General features: G+C 39.2%; 1 long non-coding RNA gene across 6 annotated transcripts in view; it reads left to right on the top strand.

The window, feature by feature from the left end:
* The window catches only part of LOC112586947, a 506,468-nt gene that overhangs the window by 380,001 nt on the left and 106,050 nt on the right, over nucleotides 1-20,417 (top strand). Inside the window, exon 5 of one of the 6 annotated variants that reach the window (XR_006553468.2) lies at nucleotides 8,246-8,397. The exons of the other annotated variants lie outside the window; for them this stretch is intronic. This is a non-coding gene — a long non-coding RNA (uncharacterized LOC112586947). The remainder of the gene's footprint in view (nucleotides 1-8,245; nucleotides 8,398-20,417) is intronic. 6 annotated transcript variants of the gene reach the window in all.

The raw sequence follows: 20,417 nt of genomic DNA, 5'->3' as shown, positions 1-20,417 counted from the left end.
CACTGGGCAAAGCAAACATCATGGCCACATCTGAATTTAATAGGCTGAGTAGTATAATCCTTCCCTAGATAGGAACACAGAGCACCGAGTGACACAGTCTACCATTACAGTTAACTAGAGTTTTACCCTTTACAGAGTGACTTCCCATAGATTACTCATCTACCTAAGTCAGTTGTGTCTGACTCTTTGTGACCCCCATGGACTGTTGCCCACCAGGCTCCTCTGTCCATGGAATTCTCCAGGCAAGAATACTGGAGTGGGTTGGTATTTCCTTCTCCAGGGGATCTTCCCACCCCAGGGATTGAATGCAGGGTCTTCTGCATTGCAGGCAGATTCTTTGTCTCCTGCGCCACCAGGGCAGCACAGCCTCCCTCCCCTGCCCATAGATTATGTCCCCACAATAACCTTTCTTTTGGCATCTCAGGATCCTTGAGCTTTAATCTTCTTCAGACTATCTCCCACCCAGCTCCACCTCATACGGGTCAGATCTCCTGCTTACCCCTCTTTGCTTCCCCTTTTCTTCTAAGTCTCCACTTGGATTCTGATGTCTAGGTTCATTTGCTTTCTTTAGCCTCTGATCTATTGGGTCCTCTTCTGGGTTACATCTTATTTCCTTTCTAGCTGGGTGCCATAAGGCAGTATTTTGAGCATGTTGTCTTTCTGATACAATCCCAGAACATTTTGGCTCTTGCACAATGGGTTTCCACAGCCTGACATTTCTCGGTCCACTCCCATACCCTGGCTCCAGCCTAATGGATCATGCATCATACCGGTTCCTCACAGGGACCATATTATCCCAGGATACAGAATGTTAGTATTATTTTATATCTATGTAGACATTGGAAACGGAGAAGACAATGGCACCCCACTCCAGTACTCTTGCCTGGAAAATCCCATGGATGGAGGAGCCTGGTAGGCTGCAGTCCATGGGGTCGCTGAGGGTCGGACACTACTGAGCGACCTCACTTTCACTTTTCATTTTCACACATTGGAGAAGGAAATGGTAACCCACTCCACTGTTCTTGCCTGGAGAATCCCAGGGACAGGGGAGCCTGGTGGGCTGCCCTCTATGGGGTCACACAGAGTCAGACACGACTGAAGTGACTTAGCAGCAGCTTAGCAGCAGACATTGGAAAAGCCCCTGATGCTGGGAAAGATTGAAGGCAGGAGGAGAAGGGGACAACAGAGAATGAGATGGTTGGATGGCATTACCGACTCAATGGACATGAGTTTGAACAAGCTCTGGGTGTTGGTGATGGACAGGGAAGCCTGATGTCCTGCAGTCCATGGGGTTGCAAAGAGTCAGACACGACTGAGTGACTGAACTGAACTGAACTGAACTGATGTAGGCATGGTTTGGGGAGGTGAAGTGGTTTTCTCAGGAACACAACGATCACATTTAAAATATTTTTGCCCATCTCTCTCTCTTCTGCAGGGCCTAAGATAGACATGGTAGTGTCTAAAAATATCTGAGTTTGATAGAGGCCTTTGGGAAAACGGTGATATTCATTTCTTAGTGGGGGCAGGGAAGGTGGATGTAGACACTACATGAGATTGCATCCAATCTGAATTTTAAGCATTGCCCCTCTGGTCTGCAGGAATGTCTTTTTCCAGCAAATTGAGAAACAGCATGGCCTGGATGAATCTGAGGGGTGTATGGGTGGGAGGGAGCCAGATCTCCACAATAAGGCATCCAACCATTCTTGGGTTTGATATCCTTAGGGGAATCTAGGTGCCCCTTTTCATCATTCTGACCTACTTGCAATGTTTCAAAAATGTTTTTTTTTGCTAATTAGAGATTATTCATATCTGTCTTACTTATTCTCCTGTGCCATCTTTTGTTGTTGTACTGGTTTTTTCCAACTATACAGAATTACTAAAATCTTTCTTATAACTACCCTGACCTTGGCCAACCCCTCTCCCAGATCCATGTAGAATCAGAATTTTAAAAGCATGGCATCATTTCAAATAAGGTAGAAATGATTATTTAGGATAGAACTCCTCAAGGCATAAACATTGTCTAATGGATCTTGCTTCTTTGCGGTCCTCTGAGGAGAACATAAGCCTGAGGCCTTTGTGAATGCAGAGGCAAAAAGCTCCTCAGAGCAAAAAGAAAAGAAAAAGGGAAAAAACCCACCCTCATACCTGAAGTCCATGTTCTTAATGGGGATGGACCCATTTAGCTTCTTGCATGGATTTTGAGTTTTGAGGTTAACACAGATCTTGAAGTAGCCACCATGAATATAACAAGACTGCTAACCCAACTAGGGGGCAGCTGAGATCTCTTGGTCTTTTGCTGCCTGCCTCACCTCTTATATTTAGACAGTTAAATTTGCCCTTGAGTTAAGTTCTACATTACAGGTGGCTCCAAACTGGGCATAGCACTGGATCTGGGGGGATATATCATCTAACTTTTAATTGCACATAATTGCATGTAAATTATTATGACTTGATTTAAAGCAGAAATATTCATCAATATTTTTATGTTCATGTTTTATATTATAAAATCATTTCTCAAAAACCCTCTAGTTAGTGGCTTGGAACCAAAAGTGAGCTCCACACTCCATCTCTAGGATGTTTTACTGTAGGAAGTATCAATAAATATGGCAATCAATGTTCTGCTACTCTAAGAATATTGAGTTCCTTTATTTTAGGGAAAATGGTTTTGAGTCTCAGGCTATATATTATAATTAGAATGCAAACAAACTGTAGTTTGAGGGAATTTTATATCATTTTGGACATGATAACACATTCAGAACACTGTAATCTACTGAGAAAAGAGGATGAAAAGTTACCTAACACTCCTGGGCTCTTTGGATTGTGACATGGGGGAGGCAAAGTAGTATAGACAGGTTTGTACTCTTACAATGGCTGTGGGACCAAGTCATCTTCAACTCTGGCGTCCCACACTCCCCGGCTATTAAGAAGGTTATAACTAGACCTAAAATTCTAGATTCTCCATCTATCACATGCCCAGAAGAAACAAGTCACCACTGTTTTCCCACGCTTGGAAGAGCTTCAGTTCAGTCACTCAGTCATGTCCAGCTCTTTGCGACCCCATGGACCATAGCACACCAGGCTTCCCTATCCATCACCAACTCCTGGAGCTTGCTCAGACTCATGTCCATTGAGTCAGTGATGCCATCCAACCATCTCATCCTCTGTCATCCCCTTCTCCTCCTGCCTTCAATCTTTCCCAGCATCAGAGTCTTTTCCAATGAATCAGTTCTTCACATCAGGTGGCCAAAGTATTGGAGTTTCAGCTTCAGCATCAGTCCTTCCAATGAATATTCAGGACTGATTTCCTTCAGGATTGATTGGTTTGATCTCCTTGCAGTCCAAGGGACTCTCAAGAGTGTTCTCCAACACCACAGTTCAAAAGCATCAATTGGAAGAGCTTACCAGAACACTTATCACCTCCATCAGGATAACTGGAGGTAGTACAAGCCCTTCTACCTCTGCAGGGTAGAATGGGCCACCTGTGCTTCAGGAGGAAATTTTCATCTGGAGGATGAGAGAGATTTCTTGCATTTTCTCACATGACTTTCAGTAAAGTAGCTTGCAATATTGCCTTATAGACTGCTTCATTCATAGACAGAAGGAATGGAGGAACTCTACATTAGTATTCGCTTTGAGTCTTCACCTGCAGAGTTAGAAGTCAGCTGTTGGAAGCTAAGGACGTAAGGCTCTGAAGTGTGGTGAGATGTGGGAAGCTCCTCTTCCTTTTTCAGGAACTTCTATCCAGCTCTAACATATATGCTGGCCATTCTCTGGGGCAGAAGAGAGAAGCAGGTCTATTGTAGATGAAGCACAGGAGCAACTTCGATACACAATCCTACCTTTAAAATTGAAAATATCAGATATCTAGAAGCATTTTGCACAATCTGTTAGAGTATCAAATAGTTCAACATTGCCTGTAAACCCCCCATCATAGGGAATTATGCTGTTACTCTGAAATGCTTGCTCTTTATTCTTACAGATGAATGATGGAAAAGAAAAATTCAGTTCCACAAGCACATTTTCATAAACACAAAGAAAACTAATTCAAATCCATCATGATTTGAGTAATTGGTTCAATTCAACTGAGTGGCTGGTAATAGCACTGTCTATGTTCCTTTCAAAGGTTACTGTTTATAATAAGGAAATAAATTCAATGGATTTCAAGCAGAAGCATATTCTAAAAAGACCTAACTAAAGAGTCGTTTCAGAGAATAGTTAGAAATCATGACCCTTTTATTGGTACTTCCAACAGAAAGCTTCTTGGAACGATTTGCTAGATGAGAGTTTGCCATTAGGATTTCTTCATAAAACAATCAACTAAGTACCTATATTCAAACATCCTTACCATTTTGGAATCTGGTCATATTAAACCAGAATGTTATTTCAAAATTATTTCTATTGTTAGCAATTGTCGTTTGTGTTGGCTTCTCCAGTTCTCTGACCCATCTGTAAATGATCCTCAGAAACTTCCCATCCACTATAGTTCAGTTCCTCGGTCAGCTTGGCCTTGTACTCAAATGACTCTCCTCCATGGGATCAGCAAAATCTTATATAAATAATTCATAAATTAAACTTCACTTTAAAAATTAAATGAACAGATTATAAACATAGAAAAGAATGACAGCTAATGAAAGGTTAAGAGTTCATAGTTACCATCAACATAAGACAAAAAAGCAATTTAAATGGTGGCCTTGTTTTTCTTTTTTCTCAGTTTCTCTCTGCCTATATTCCATGTATGTAACGTGGGGCTAATCATAGTACTTACCAATCTCCTAGCATTGTCGTAAGGATTAAGCAAATTAAATTTATATAAAAGAGCTTAGAATAGCTTCTGGGACATAAAAGTATATGCTTTTATATAAGTACAAGCTAGTATATAATCACAAATTTTACTTTTTCTCTTCTGATTGTACCAATAATAATGACATATCTTCCCATGATAAAAGTATATTATAATTTTTCACTGCAGCATAAATCCAACGAATTCAAACGGTTTTATGATTTTAAAATCTACTACCTATCCTTCAATTGGAATTGAAACCCTAAAGATACATTGTATTCTATTCTGGAACATTAACATGTATGTTACAGTTATTTTTATTAAATTTTCACTATGTATCAAACACCTTAAACGTGCTTTACATGTGATGGTTTATTTAATCCTCAGAAATTAGATATTGTTATCCTAATTTTGCAACTGAGACACAAACTGTTTTCTTGACTTGCCCAATATCACACAGGTAGAAAAGCGACGAATGAGGAATTTAAGTGGAGGCAGTTGGCCTCAAGAGACCACTTGATTAACCTATATACTCTTTCTTTACATGGCTGGAAAATACCTCATTTAATTCCTGAGCTAACAGCTACTATTATGCAATAATGGATATGTCAGTATATAACTATTGCCATCTATAAATCAGAGGAGCTGCCCAAGTTCAGATTCTTTACAAGGGACACAATTTTATTTAATGAGCAAACTGTCACATCATGGATGTCCCATCTCCCTCATTATACTTTAACCTCCATGAGTAGCTTTTTATCCTCCAGAAAGTCCTGTATGCATGAAGTCAGCCCTTCATAAACACCAGGACTGCTGTGATCCCTTCCCACCTGATGGTAAACATTACAAAATTCCATTTGAGTGAGGCGATTTTTCCACTCCTGATTTAAGACTAGTTTCCCCTGCCAGCACTTCTTCCCTATACCACACATCTGGTCAAGTCAGCCCTGGGTTATCTGGAGGGCCCCACCTGGCAAGGCTTTGTCTTCATTCTTCTGTAGCCATCTGCATCTATCTTGCTTTTAAAGGAAAGCTATCATTCAGGCCTTGATGTAAATATGGGACTCTCGAGACAATATTAGCTTGAGAGCCGATGTTGTCAGGTATAGGGCTTCAAGGACTTCTAAGGAGCCCTGGGTTGGGTGATACAGATCATATGATGGGTCTCAGGATTTTCTTTCAGATATATAATGTGCTAAGTTAATATATTTAAACTATGTCCAACAAAGACAGCTAGCTATATCTAGCCCTGTAGCTTTCCCTGTATTCCATAACAGCGGCATAGCTGTGATAAAGCAGAAGCACAACGTTTCTACTCAATGGTACATATTCCAGTTCTCCCACTTCTCAAACTCTATAAACTCAGGTAATTCACTAACCTTTTCAAGACTCAGTTCCCTTGGATGTCAGATTGGGAGACGTGTGCTAGCCCTCTCCATTCGCTGTCCATGAGTGTGGTTTTGCTCTTTAATTGATTCCAGGGAGCAATTTAACAGCTGAATGTGTCTTTTAAAAGACTTACTGTGTAAGGAGATAATAATGAATCCAGATCATCATTCTTTTTTGGTTGGTTTGGTTTTTTGTTTTTATTGAAGAATGGTTGATTTATAACATTATATTAGTTTCAGTGCACATCATAGTGGTTCTGTATTATATAGATCATGCTCTGTTAGAAGTTATTACAAAATGCTTATAATTTCTTGTGCTGTACCAGATATCCATGCTGTTATCTATTTTATGCATGGTAATTTCTATCTTATCCTTCACCCCTTTTTTGCCCCTCCCGACTTCCCTCTCACTACTAGTAACCACTAGCTTGTTTTCTATATCTGTGGGTCTGTTTTTCTTTTGCTATATACATTCATTTTCTTTTCTAGATTTCACATATAAATGATATCAAACAGTATTTGTTTTTCTCTCTCTGACTTATTTCACTAAGCATAATATTCTCTAGGCCTAACATTCATGCTGCTGCAAATGGTGGAATTTCATTTGTTTTATGGGTAAATAACATTCCATTGTAGGGCTACATTCCATTGTAGTTCAGTTGGTAAAGAATTCACCTGCAATGCAGGAGACCCTGGTTCAATTCCTGTGTTGAGAAGATCCGCAAGAGAAGGGATAGACTACCCACTCCAGTATTCTTGGGCTTCCCTTGTGGCTCAGATGGTAAAGAATCTGCCTGCAATGCAGGAGACCTGGGTTCAATCCCTGGGTTGGGAAGATCCCCTGGAGAAGGGAAAGGCTACCCACTCCAGTGTTCTGGCCTGGAGAATTCCATGGACTGTATAGTCCATGGGGCTGCAAAGAGTCGGACACGACTGAAAAACTTTCACTTCACAACATTCCATTGTACATATGGAATGTCACATCTCCTTTATCCATGCATCTATTGAAGGACATTTGGGTTGCTTTCTTATCTTGACTGTTGTAAATAGTGCTGCCTTGAAGGGGTTCATGTATCTTTTAGAATTAATGTTTTTGCTTTTTCCGAATATATACCCAGGACGGGAATTTCTAGATCAAGTGGTAGTTCTCTTTTTAGTTTGTTTTGAAAAACTTCCATACTGTTTTCCATAGCGGCTGCACCAATTTACATTCCCACCGGCAGTATACACGAGTTACCTTTTCTCCACATCCTCGCCAACATTTGTTACTTGTAGACTTTTTGATATTAGCCATTCTGACAGGTGTGAATTTATATCTCATTGTGGTTTTGATTTGCATTTCTCTAATATTTAATGATGTTCATGTGCCTGTTGGCCATCTGTATGTCTTCTTTGGAAAATGCCTATTTAGATCTTCTGCCAAGTTTTTTCATTAGATTGTTTGTTCTTCTGATATTAAGTCATATGAGCTATTTATATGATGTGAATAATAACCACTTATCAGTCATATCATTTGCTAATATTTTGTCCTATTCCCATAGCTTACTATTTGTTTTGTTAATGGGTTCCTCTGCTCTGCAAAAGCTTTTAAATTTAATTATGTCCCATTTTGTTTATTTTTGCCTTTATTTCTTTTGCCTTAGGAGACAGATCCAAAAAAGCACATTGTTACAATTTATGTCAAAGAGTGCTCTGCCTATGTTCTCTTCTAGGAGTTTTATGGTTTCAGGTCTTACATTTAGATCTTTAATCCATTTTGAGGTGTTTTTTTTTTTTGTATATGATATTAAAGAATGTTCTAATTTCATTCTTTTACTTGTAGCTGTACAGTTTTCCTAACACCACTTATTGAAGAGACTTGTCTTATCTCCATTATATATTCTTGCCTCCTTTGTTCCAGATTAATTGACCACAGGTGGATGGGTTTATGTCTGGGCTCACTATTCTATTCCCATTGAGTTATGTGTCTTTTTTTTGTGCCAGTATCATGCTGCTTTAATTACTATAGATTTGTAAGGATCATTCTTGAAAACTAGTTCTTTATTCCCTCTTCCTCATGTTTTCCCTCTCTTTTAAGGCATTAATAGACATGATACTCAGAAACTTTTCAGAGAAACGGAATATTGAAAATGTCCTTCAAAAACATGTACCCAGTCAAATAATGATCAGGACTCAACAAATGAAAACATGAAATAGGATTGAGAATTGTAAGTCTCCTAAACTTCAAAGGTAAGGCATTAACCCATTTTGAACCCAAAATGGCTAACTAGGCAGCAGGGAAGAGATTGAGAATTTAGAGATCAGCTATGTGGGAGAATCTTGAGGAAGCATTTCTTCTATGCCCATCATTCTTTCATACATTAAACTCTAGGCCTGGATTCTTTTTCAGCCATAGACCAGCCAAGGCAATATCAGAGAGAATGGAAAATTATTCTTCAATTCTCTTCACAGTGCACATTTATTTATTAATATTTATGAGAATATTTTAGGTGTAAGCACTATTTTCCTTTCCTAGGGATTCAGTTTTCTCATTAAGCCTCATCACAGTGGAAAGAGTTATTTCCTTCTGACTCACTGTCGTGTGGAGTCACCTTAGCTTGTATTAGTTATGATGGCTAAATAATACTGATGGGGAAAACTCCACAAGTAGGAGATGTCTTCAAAATACTAAACAGGAAAAATTGATTGTGGAAAATGTAACTGTCCCTGGCAGTTACTCATTTCCCCCTCAGGGCAGCGCTTTCTTCATGTTTGCATTTTAGAATTTCCTACTTCATATTCGAATTCTGGAGTCAGCAAACTTTCTGTAAAACGCTAGATTGAAAATATTTTCAGTTTTGCAGGCCAGGTAGTATTGATACATACTACTCAACTCTGTTGTAGCGTGAAAGCAGCCAGAGATAATGCATAAACAAATGAGCATGCCCGTGTTCCAATAAAACTTTATTTATAGACACTGAATTTGAATTTCATGTAATTTTCATGTGTCCCCAAATAATTTTTATTTGATTTTTCCTCTAACTACTTAAAAATATGAAACCATACATAGCTCTTTGTTTCAGTCATTAAGTCGTGTCCAACTCTTTGCAACCCCATGGACTGTAGCATGCCAGGCTCCTCTCTCCTCTACTCTCTCTCTGAGTTTGCTCAAATTCATGTCCACTGAGCCAGTGATGCCACCCACCCAAGCATCTCATCTTCTGTCATTCCCTTCTCCTCCTGCCCTCAATCTTTCCCAACATCAGGGTCTTTTCCAGTGAGTCGGCTCTTCTCATCAGGTTGCCAAAGTAGTGGAGCTTCAGCTTCAGCATTAGTCCTTCCAATGAATATTCAAAGTTGATTTCCTTTAGGATTGACTGATTTGATCTCCTTGTTGTCCAAGTAACTCTGAAGAGTCTTCTCCAACACCACAATTCAAAAGCATCAATTCTTCAGTACTTAGCCTTCTTTATGGTCCAAATGTCACATCCATACATGACTGTTGGAAAAACAATAGCTTTACTTATATGGACCTTTGTCAGCAAAGTGATGTCTCTGCTTTTCAATATGCTGTCTTGGTTTGTCATAGCTTTCCTTCCAAGGTGCAAGCATGTTCTCATTTCATGGCTGCAGTTACTGTCTGCAGTGATTTTGGAGCCCCCCAAAATAAAATCTATCATTGCTTCCAATTTTCCCCATGAAGTGATGGGACTGGATGCTATGATTTTAGCTTTTTGAATGTTCAGTTTCAAGCCAGCTTTTTTACTCTCTTCTTTCACCCTCATCAAGAGGCTGTTTAGTTCCTCTTCACTTTCTGTCATTAAAGTGGTATTATCTGTATATCTGTGGTTGTTCATATTTCTCCTGGAAATCTTGATTCCAGCTCATGATTCCTTTAGCTTGGAATTTCACATGATGTACTCTGCATATAAGTTAAATAGGCAGGGTGACAATATACATCCTTGACAAACTCCTTTCCCAATTTTGAACCAGTCCATTGTTCCATGTCCAGTTCTAACTGTTGCTTCTTGACCTGCATACAAATTTCTCAGAAGACAAGTAAGGTGTTGGCAGTTTGATGTCTGGTTCCTCTGCCTCTTTGAAACCCAGCTTGTCATTTGAAGTTCTCAGTTCATGTACTGCTGAAGCCTAGCTTGAAAGATTTTCAGCATAGCTGTGCTAGCATGTGAAATGAGTGCAGTCTTACGGTAGTTTAAACATTCTTTGGTAATGGAATGAAAACTGACCTTTTCCAGTCCTGTGCCCACTGCTGAGTTTTCCAAATTTGCTGACAGATTGAGTGCAGCACTTTAACAGCAGCACGTTTTAGGATTTTAAATAGCTCAGCTGGAATTCTGTCACCTCCACTAGCTTTGTTCATAGTAATGCTTCCTAAGGCCCGCTTGACTTCATACTCCAGAATGTCTGGCTCTAGGTGAATGACCACACCATCATGGTTATTGGGGTCATTATGACCTTTTTTTAAAAAAAAAAAAATTTTAAGACTATTTTTTATATGGTTCTTCTGTGTATTCTTGAATACCTCTTCTTCTTCATCTTTTTTGCTTCTGTAGATTTTTACCATTTCTGTCTTTTATTGTGCCCATCCTTGCATGGAATGTTTTCTTGATGTCTCAGTTTTTCTTGAAGAGATCTCTGGTCTTTACCATTCTATTATTTCCTCTATGTCTTTGCACTGCTCATTTAACAAGACCTTCTTATCTCTCCTTGCTATTCTCTGGAACTCTACATTCAGTTGTATATATCTTTCCTTCATAGGTATTCAGTTCAGTCACTCAGTCATGTCCAACTCTTTGCGACCCCATGGACTACAGCATGCCAGGCCTCCCTGTCCATCACCAACTCCCGGAGTTTACTCAAACTCATGTCCATCACGTCGGTGATGCCATCCAACCATCTCATCCTCTGTCGTCCCCTTCTCTTCCCGCCTTCAATCTTTCCCAGCATCAGGGTCTTTTCTAGTGAGTCAGTTCTTCACATCAGGTGGCCAAAGTATTAGAGTTTCAGCTTCGGCATCAGTCCTTCCAATGAATATTCAGGACTGATTTCCTTTATGATAGTTAGCTATTGTATAGCCATTAGGCCTGGAGAAGGCAATGGCACTCTACTCCTGTACTCTTACCTGGAAAATCCCATAGATGGAGGAGCCTGGTAGGCTGCAGTCCATGGGGTCGTGAAGAGTTGGACACGACTGAGTAACTTCACTTTCACTTTTCACTTTCAGGCATTGGAGAAGGAAATGGTAACCCATTCCAGTGTTCTTGCCTGGAGAATCCCAGGGACGGGGGAGCCTGGTGGGCTGCCATCTATGGGGTTGCACAGAGTCAGACACGACTGAAGTGACTTAGCAGCAGCAGCTATTAGGCCATACAAAAACAGTTGATGGGCCAAGTATGACTCACAGGCTATTGGTCCCCTACCCTTGTTTTAATTCATCTATATGAGACCTTTGAGAATAACACCCATATTATTCTCATCCAAATGAATTACAGTGATAATCAGATAATCAGCAATGAATATAAATGCTAAGGATCACAAAAATTTTCAAACCAGTATAAGGAAAGAGAAAGAAAGGAAGAACAAGGAAATAAATAACTGAAATGTCACATCTCAAGAGTTGCTGAAATTGGACTGTGCTATTTGGGAAAACATTTCTTAATAAGTTATTTGAAAACATTGCCTTTATGTTTTACTTTGAGAATTTGGGTCACAGTTGAACCTGCTCAGCACTGCTTCAAGAGGCTGCTGGATCTTCACCATGATTAACATCAGAATTGAAATGATGGGATATGAGCCATGATTGTTAATGGAAGTAGTGGCTTCACCGCATTATCATTCTTCATCACAGACAAGAGAAAAAACAAATACAAATAGAAAGAAATCTCCAGCTTGTTAATGTGTTCCAATGATAGCCTTGGGGTTGAAGAGCACTTTCAGTGTAATTCAAATAAGGCTACATCCTTCTGAACCTAAGAGAAAACCTTGAGATGAGGAGATTGCTTCAGAGTTGCATGGGGCTTCTGGGTTTCAGTTGGACATCTTTAACCACACTGAACTCTGCTGATGACTTGTGCTGTGAGTTTATCTAGTGCCCAGGGAAGAAATGGGCTCAGCGCCAGTTCGGAAAGTTTCCTGCTAGTTTCTGTCCTGATCACCATGAACATATTCTTTCCAAATAAATAGCAAGATCTCTGAGAGAGCTAATGCAGGGCATAAGACCAAATCATTTTACTTTCAAATCTATAAACATTTTAAAAATCACACTACTGCATCTAGAAGTTATTAATACAAATCAGTGCCTATCTGCAAGTCTCAGAGCCTCTAAAACTTGGGTAACATGAAAGCACTGTAGAATCCTTTCATTCCAGTTGGAAAAATCTTAGAATTAACAAATTGGAATAAGCTCTGGAAGTCATTTGGCTCTCCTCAACATTTATCAGAACAATGCTTAGGGCATTTAAGGGGGGTGAAACCCCAAGCACCCTCCATACATGTTAGATCTCCTGTCCTAAGATTTATGGTCCTCTAACATCAGATATTATCCTTGTGCCTAATTTACATCCTACGAGACAGCTTAAGCTATACATGGACTTATGTGCATGATAAGTCAATTCATGAATTTCAACCCACTTAAACTTCTTTGTTTATAATTGAAGTATGGTTGATTTACCACTTATACCTCTAACATCAAAACTTAGTTTAAAAAAATTTCTTCTTTAAGTGACTCAACCTTAGTTAGGTCATTAATTGCAATGAGAAAGGAAAATGTATTTTCATTTCAAGTAGCTCATATTTTGGGCTTCCCTAGTGGGAGAAGGCAATGGCAACCCACTCCAGTACTCTTGCCTGGCAAATCCCATGGACGGAGGAGCCTGGTAGGCTGCAGTCCATGGGGTCTCTAGGAGTCAGACACTACTGAGCGACTTCCCTTTCACTTTTCACTTTCATGCATTGGAGAAGGGAATGACAACCCACTCCAGTGTTCTTGCCTGGAGAATCCCAGGGACGGGGGAGCCTGGTGGGCTGCCGTCTCTGGGGTCGCACAGAGTCGGACACAACTGAAGTGACTTAGCAGTGGTTCAGTGGATAAAGAATTTACCTACCATGCAGGGGACACAGATTCAATCTCTGGCTCCAGAAGATCCCCTGGAGAAAGAAATGGCAACCTACTCCAGTATTCTTACCTGGGAAATTCCATGGACAGAGGAGCCTGTGGACTACTGTCCATGGGGTTGCAAATAGTTGGATGCAACTTAGCAAGTAAACCACCAACCAGTTCATATTTCAGCCAGGCTTGGTTAACATGTTTCTGCATGTGGTCTCTAATATATGCATAAATAAATATTGATTAAGTTGTACTGCAGCTAAAGACTAAACAGCAGACAATTACCATGGAGAAGCAAGTAGTTAGAAAAATCATAAGTCAAGGTTCAATATATATATTTCTGTAAATAAAAGGGCAAACAAGTATCAGGCTAAACAAAACCATTTGCCTTTATTACAAATATAAATATTAAAATATTAATTGAACTTGAGTCACTGCTATTCAACTACTATGAGCCCCCAAAATTTTAATGAAGACAAAATACTTTTGTGTTAAATAAACATATGGTTAACAATGAGGAAAGACCTATAAACAAATACTAAGTTTTGTGTTTAGATTTTTCCCAGATGCAAGTAATAAGAATTTCTTTTTTGGAAGAGGTCATAACATAAACATATATTCATATAGATCTCAGTTTTCAGGAAGAATTTAGAAATGTTTCTAAAAAAAGAAGCATCATGGCTATAACTACATTTCATAAATATCTATCAGATATTTACAGGGGGTAGCTCCTCACATTTTTAATTATATTCACTAACTTCTATGATTAGAGAATATTTTTGTTGGAAGTCACCATTTATTGCTTACAATATCTCACTTATTCTCACAGATTCATTTAAAAGGCACTTATTTTAGTAATCACTTTATAGCTGAAGAAACTAAAATTGAAAGAGCATAGAAGTCTTCCCCTCACTCTTCTCTCTCTCACCATGTAAGGACGCAAAATGCCTCACAGAGCAGAAAAGAAAATTTGAGCCTTGTGCATGGCAATACAATATTGCAATCTGCTAGGAAACACTGGCTTTGTTCCTAATTCTAAAGATACTTTTATCCATTCAGGCTTGTTTACTGTTCATAGAGGCATGGGACATCAACAGAGAGGCTCATGGAAATCTAAAAGAAAAAACAGCACGCACTTTCACAGTGTTGCTGTCATTTCTAGATCCTTTACCAGAATGTGGGGGGCCATAGGCCTGGTACTAGGGCCAGAGACCAGAGCTAACAATTGACTGTGGCTCCAATTCACCTGCCAATGCAGGAGATGCAAGAGATGCAGCCTTGATCCCTAGGTCGAGAAGATCTCCTGGAGAAGGAAACAGCAACCCAGTCCAGTATTCTCACCTGGGAAATCTCATGGACAGAGGAGCCTGGTGGGCTACAGTCCATGGGGCCACAAAGATTCGGACACAACTGAGCCACTGAGCATACCTAGACCCCTTTAAGGTCCCTGAGACGTGGGTAACAACAGGATAGGAGCACCCTTCATCCAGGCTTATCTCACATTTCCCTGGGGTCAAGGGACCCAGACTCATTCACAGATAGTATATCAAGTAATTCTTACAGAAGCCCTGCCAGCTCACGGGTGCTACCACTCTAAGTGTACTAACCAGGTGGGAGTGACTCAGTTCAGTTCAGTTGCTCAGTTGTGTCTGACTCTTTGAGACCCCATAGACTGCAGCACGCCAGGCTTCCCTGTCCTTCACCAACTCCCGCAGCCTTTTCAAACTCATGTCCATTGCATCGGTGATGCCATCCAACCATCTCATCCTCTGTCATCCCCTTCTCTTCCTGCCTTCAATCTTTCCCAGCATCAGGGTCTTTTCCAATGAGTCAGTTCTTCACAAGGTGGCCAAAATATTGGAGTGACTCAGTATACCATTAAACTCTAATCTACATGCAATTAGTAATTGACAAATAAACCTTTAGATTTCTGGTTATGGGGAATAGAATAGGTCCCTTTTTCATAGAACACTAATGATTTATATTTTTAGGCCAGGAAGGCAAAATGGACATTTTGAGAAAGATTATTATGTTATATCTCAAGGCCCTCAATTCCAACAGGATGGCAAAGGGAAATTTTCTGTCACCCCCAAGGCCCTGAAGTCCCCCCTCTCTCCATGATTTTGATCCTTAAAAGGTCCATCAAGGCACGACAGTGTTAATAATGTTCCCTTTTGCTCCCTTGGGTAGAATCTGGTGAGCAACCCTTAAGGCCTGAGATGCTGGGGTGTGGGACAGAGTAGGTCACCTCTTGCCACTGACATTCTCAGTGTAGTTTGGAAGATGAGGCTACAGTTCCTCAGGGAATCTGCCACTGTGGCTGACTGGCTGTGCACTTGCTGTGTGGTTGTATTATTCAGAGTCTAATTCTCTTTTCTGTATGTCCACTGGCACACATGTGAATGTAGGGAAAACCACAATGCACTCTTGTTTGAGCCAGACCATAGATCCTCAGAGGACTCAGAGGGCCTGAGGAGAGGTGACGCTGAAAGGGGCAGCAGAGGGCAGGAAGGGAATGTCACATGCATCACAGCTCTTATCAGAAAGACTTCTATATGAGTGGGCGCAACTGTTCAGGTGTGATGAGAAGTGGGAATCGTATAACACTTCATTTATGGACTTCACAGCATGGCAATGGGGAAGTGAAAAGATTACTCACAGGAGTCTTACAAAAGTTTCCTTCAGACCAGTTGTATACCAAGAATGTATTTGACCTAAATATCTTGAATAATAGTGAAAATGTTAGAATGGAGAGCATTAATTGCTGCATGTGAGTGTATGATATATACACACATAATCTTAAAATTTTCAAGCATGTAATACAGGGATACAAATAAAAAGGCCATCAATTCAAATGATAGAAATACAGTGTGAATACAATATATAATCACAAATATGTAAATCTATGTATGCTATGCTATGCTAAGTCACTTCAGTCATGTCCGACTCTGTGCGACCCCATAGACAGCAGCCCACCAGGCTCCCCCGTCCCTGGGATTCTCCAGGCAAGAACACTGGAGTGGGTTGCCATTTCCTTCTCCAGTGCATGAAAGTGAAAAGTGAAAGTGAAGTCGCTCAGTCGTGTCCGACCCTCAGCGACCCCATGGACTGCAGCCTTCCAGGCTCCTCCATCCATGGGATTTTCCAGGCAAGAGTACTGGAGTGGGGTGCCATTGCCTTCTCTGAATCTATGTATAGATACACATCAATATGTATCTTGATTAGTCAAATCATCTTAAAATTGGTGGGGTCATTCAGCTTCCTCCTCCATGATGAACCTGGAACTTCCCAATTAAGGGGCAACAAGAAAATTGAAATCTCCTCAACTACCTTCCATGCTCTGGGATTTTTAAATTAGATTTACAATTTGTATTCCAAAATATAACATTTCATAAAACTACCCTTTACAACCCAATCCAAAGTGGTGCTAACAACAAAGTCATGCACTCAGCAGGGATACCTTGCTCCCTGAGTGTACACACAAGGACACACACACACACACACACAAGGACATGTACTCAAATTAGTGAGATGCTCAGGTGTCTTTCCCACTGGGAGGAAAAACACTTGCTCCTCTCAATCCCACCACTGAACACTGTTTGACCCTGGAGAGAAGGTGGAAACCCTGGGTCTGACTGAATATTTACCCAAGAGACTGAGAACAAATCTGTGAGTAACACAGATTACTTAGAAGTAACTAAAGTTTTTGTATTAGGCAGAATGAGGAACAGAAGCCATTCTATTCTGAGTTCAGAATTAAAAGATAAGTTGCATTTATTTTGCATATCTCAGGGCTATGATTAGAAGTTATATAACCAACTGTGTGATTTTTTAAATTTAATTTACAACATAAGATTCAAAGGTAATATTCAGAAACTCTGGAAATACCAAATGATGCTCAAAATACTGAGTTGTACATAAGGTAGGGGTTTTGCTGGATGAATGCAAAGACTGTATTAAAAAAAACTCTTGTGTCTTTAAAACCAAAGTTCAATATCTATTTTAATTCATATGCTTGTGAAAGTTACTGTCTGATAGCATCATAGTGGTCTTTTCTTCATTATTTATTTTCAAGCAAATAAAAAGGATTAGAGAACATGTTTTCAAGACAAATCAAAGAGACTATGCAGAATCACTCAAGACAAATAATATTTTCTTGAGGATAAACCACAGAAGATATCAGCTAAGAAATACATCTTTTAAATCTGATGTTAGGATTTGAGACATTAAACACAAACACAAGAATTACTTTGTCATGGGGGAAAATGCAAGTTCTCTAAGCAATTAATTCAGGTAAAATGGAACTGAAATATTTCTGATCTTTCCCAATCATGTGAAAATTTACTTAAAAGGATTTTTCCTCTAATAAAACAAAAATGTGCCTTGAACTTCATTAGTAACTTCTATAAACAGAAGTAAACATTTTCATTTTGGTAATTCCCACTAGTTATCGTTATTTCATCTGTCAAATTCCAATACAAATATAAGGAGGGAAGACTTTAATAAATTGAATAGATTAACTTTGCAAGTGATATTCAAGTTGCCTGAAAGAGAACATGGATCAAAGTCAACTGAGAAAAGAATATACCCACAGGGTAGATATAGAGGCAGGTTCTACTTACAGGGAGCTGTTGTTTCTAATGGGACCATCGCATGTCTTCCTGATGTGCTGAGGCAGAGAGAAAAAGCAGTATCTCATCTATGAAATTTTGTGAAGGATATTTTTCAATTCTCCTATCATTCTAAATACATATTATAAACAACCAACTATAGTTAAATTGAGTAACATTAATTTACAACAAGATATACCAAAACAATTCAATAACTGCATGTTTTCAATAAAATCACTGAAAACCTAGATCTTAGGATTAATAAATGTAGGGCCATATTTTTGGAATAAACCATGTAATGAATTACTCAATCACACAATCTCCAGGATTGAACTGAAAAAGCACAAATTTATATAGAAAGCCTCAGTGGCCACCATGTAAAAACAAACTCTATGCACTTCAGTTTAGTTCTCCATATAAACCACAGGGGATTCCTTAAAGGAAAACTGAGTTACACGCCTTGTCCTGTAAGGACCCTGTTCTTACCCACTACTGCATAGGGGTAGAGTTTCCCAGCCCTCAGATTTCCTGCTGAGAGTGCTTCTGATACACTCCCTACTTCTATGATGCAAAATTAGTGTGACTTCTTAAAAAGGGACAAACAACATATTACCAGAAGGATACTCAATCCTTATTGATAGAAGAATAGAATAGAGTCTAAATAATGGGATATAAAGCAGATTCAGTCATGTTCAGGGAGTTTTCATGTGTTTTCTTCTTCATTCATTTATGGGAACTGCAGGCTCTTACCAAGAGTTTGATTAAAAGAGAGACAGCAATTTTTAGTGGAAGTCATAATTTTTAATTATTGCATCATGGATCTCATCAATAAATACAGTGGTTTCATTGACTTTCATTATATCTGTCTCTTCCTCTCAGGGTTGAAAGTTGGAAGTAGAGACTTTGACCTTGCATTCTTGAAATCCCTCCTCACTGTTTTTCCAGGGACTCCTTTGCCTCTCTTCAGTGTTGAATCCATGTTTCCTGTATCCCATGTTTTCCTCCTTCTTGATTTGCTTCCTCAGTTCAGTGGACCACATCTTCCAATGGTTTTCTGGCAGGCGGGGGGTGGGTCGGGGGGCGTCGGGAATGGGTCATATGTTTGACAATATCTGCATTTTCTCCTCTCATTTGATTGATATTTTGTCTGTGTATTAAATTCTACATAGGAAATAGTACTGTTTGTGAATTTTAAAGAATTTCTTGATTTTTCTAGCTTACAGAGTTAATGTGATTTTTAACACTTTGTGTATGACTTGCTTTTCCATCTGGAATCTTTGAGAATCTACTCTGTGCCCAGTTCTGAAATTTCACATTGATGTACTTTACATAAGCTTATTTTCATTCATTGTTTAAGCCTCCCATGAACTCTTTTAATCTGAAAATTCATAACCTTTGGTCGTGGGGAAATGTCTTCAATTATTTTCTCAATGATTTCCTACCTTCAATTTCCTCTGTCCCTGCTCTTTTTGAATGTCTATTGTTGTGTATTATATTTTGTAGACTGTTTTCTAAATTTCTTATCTCCCCTCACTTTTATCTTTTTTTTTCTACTTTCTATTTCTCTAGCTGTATTTTCAACTCTTCCACTGAGTTTATAATTTTTGCCATCATCTTTTTTCAGTTTCCAAAGATTTTTCTTGGTTTACTGAATGCTTTTTACCTAGTATCTTGTTTTCAATTCATGGATGCACTAATGTCTCTTAATTCCCTGGAATATATAGAATAGGCTTTGGAAGATATCTTATTCCTCACTGGTTTCTTTTCCTGTCTTATGTTTTCCCTATTTGTTTTGGTTTTTAATCTTCCATCTTGGAGGTCTTCTCTAGTTGGAAGCTCTAAACATGTGTGTGAGACTTGTTGACTTTGAACTTCATTATCATGTTATCTGGGTGGGCTATTTATCAAAAAACTATGATGTCAGTGACTTTAGGTCTTCTAGTCTGTTCAGACTTCCCAAAAGAGAACTTCCTGGGTCTTATCTGAGTGATGGAAGCCCAGTGGTGCACTTAAGCACTCAGCATTCAATATGTGTCAATTCACCTAAGTTGTTGTTTTCAGGATGAGGACTCATGGTCTAAACTCTGATCACTGCTCCCTCTTTGGCCTCCCCATTTTTGTTGTGGAATTCATTTGAAATTTGCTATCTTAAAGTAATAAATATGAGGAGTGTATTTACATCTCATGGACCAGATCTAGTCACTGACTGACTCATTGCTCAGATATGATGGAAAAACAGATAATATGATTTCTGTATACATATGGGAAAACTTTGTCTCAGTGATAGCCCAGGGTCTTCTAAGCAGTAATCTCCCCTATTTACCTGGGGACCCAGCTAATCAACTTATTTCTCAATACATAGCCTTTTTTCCCCAATTTCCAATGCTGAAGATAAACAGCCAGAAAACCTAAATTAAGCCAATGTTTATAAACAGTAGGCTTATAAGGTTTATGGTAAATGTTTAAAGGTATCTGCAAGCTAAACTTTCACTTCGTTTTAGTGCTGTTAATCAATAATAGAGTTCTTCTTAAAG

This window comes from Bubalus bubalis, chromosome 9 (assembly GCF_019923935.1).
Source record: "Bubalus bubalis isolate 160015118507 breed Murrah chromosome 9, NDDB_SH_1, whole genome shotgun sequence".
Classification (NCBI taxonomy): Eukaryota; Metazoa; Chordata; class Mammalia; order Artiodactyla; family Bovidae; genus Bubalus; species Bubalus bubalis.
The sequence above is the reverse complement of the archived record's forward strand: the minus strand, read 5'-3'. Positions and strand labels throughout refer to the sequence as shown.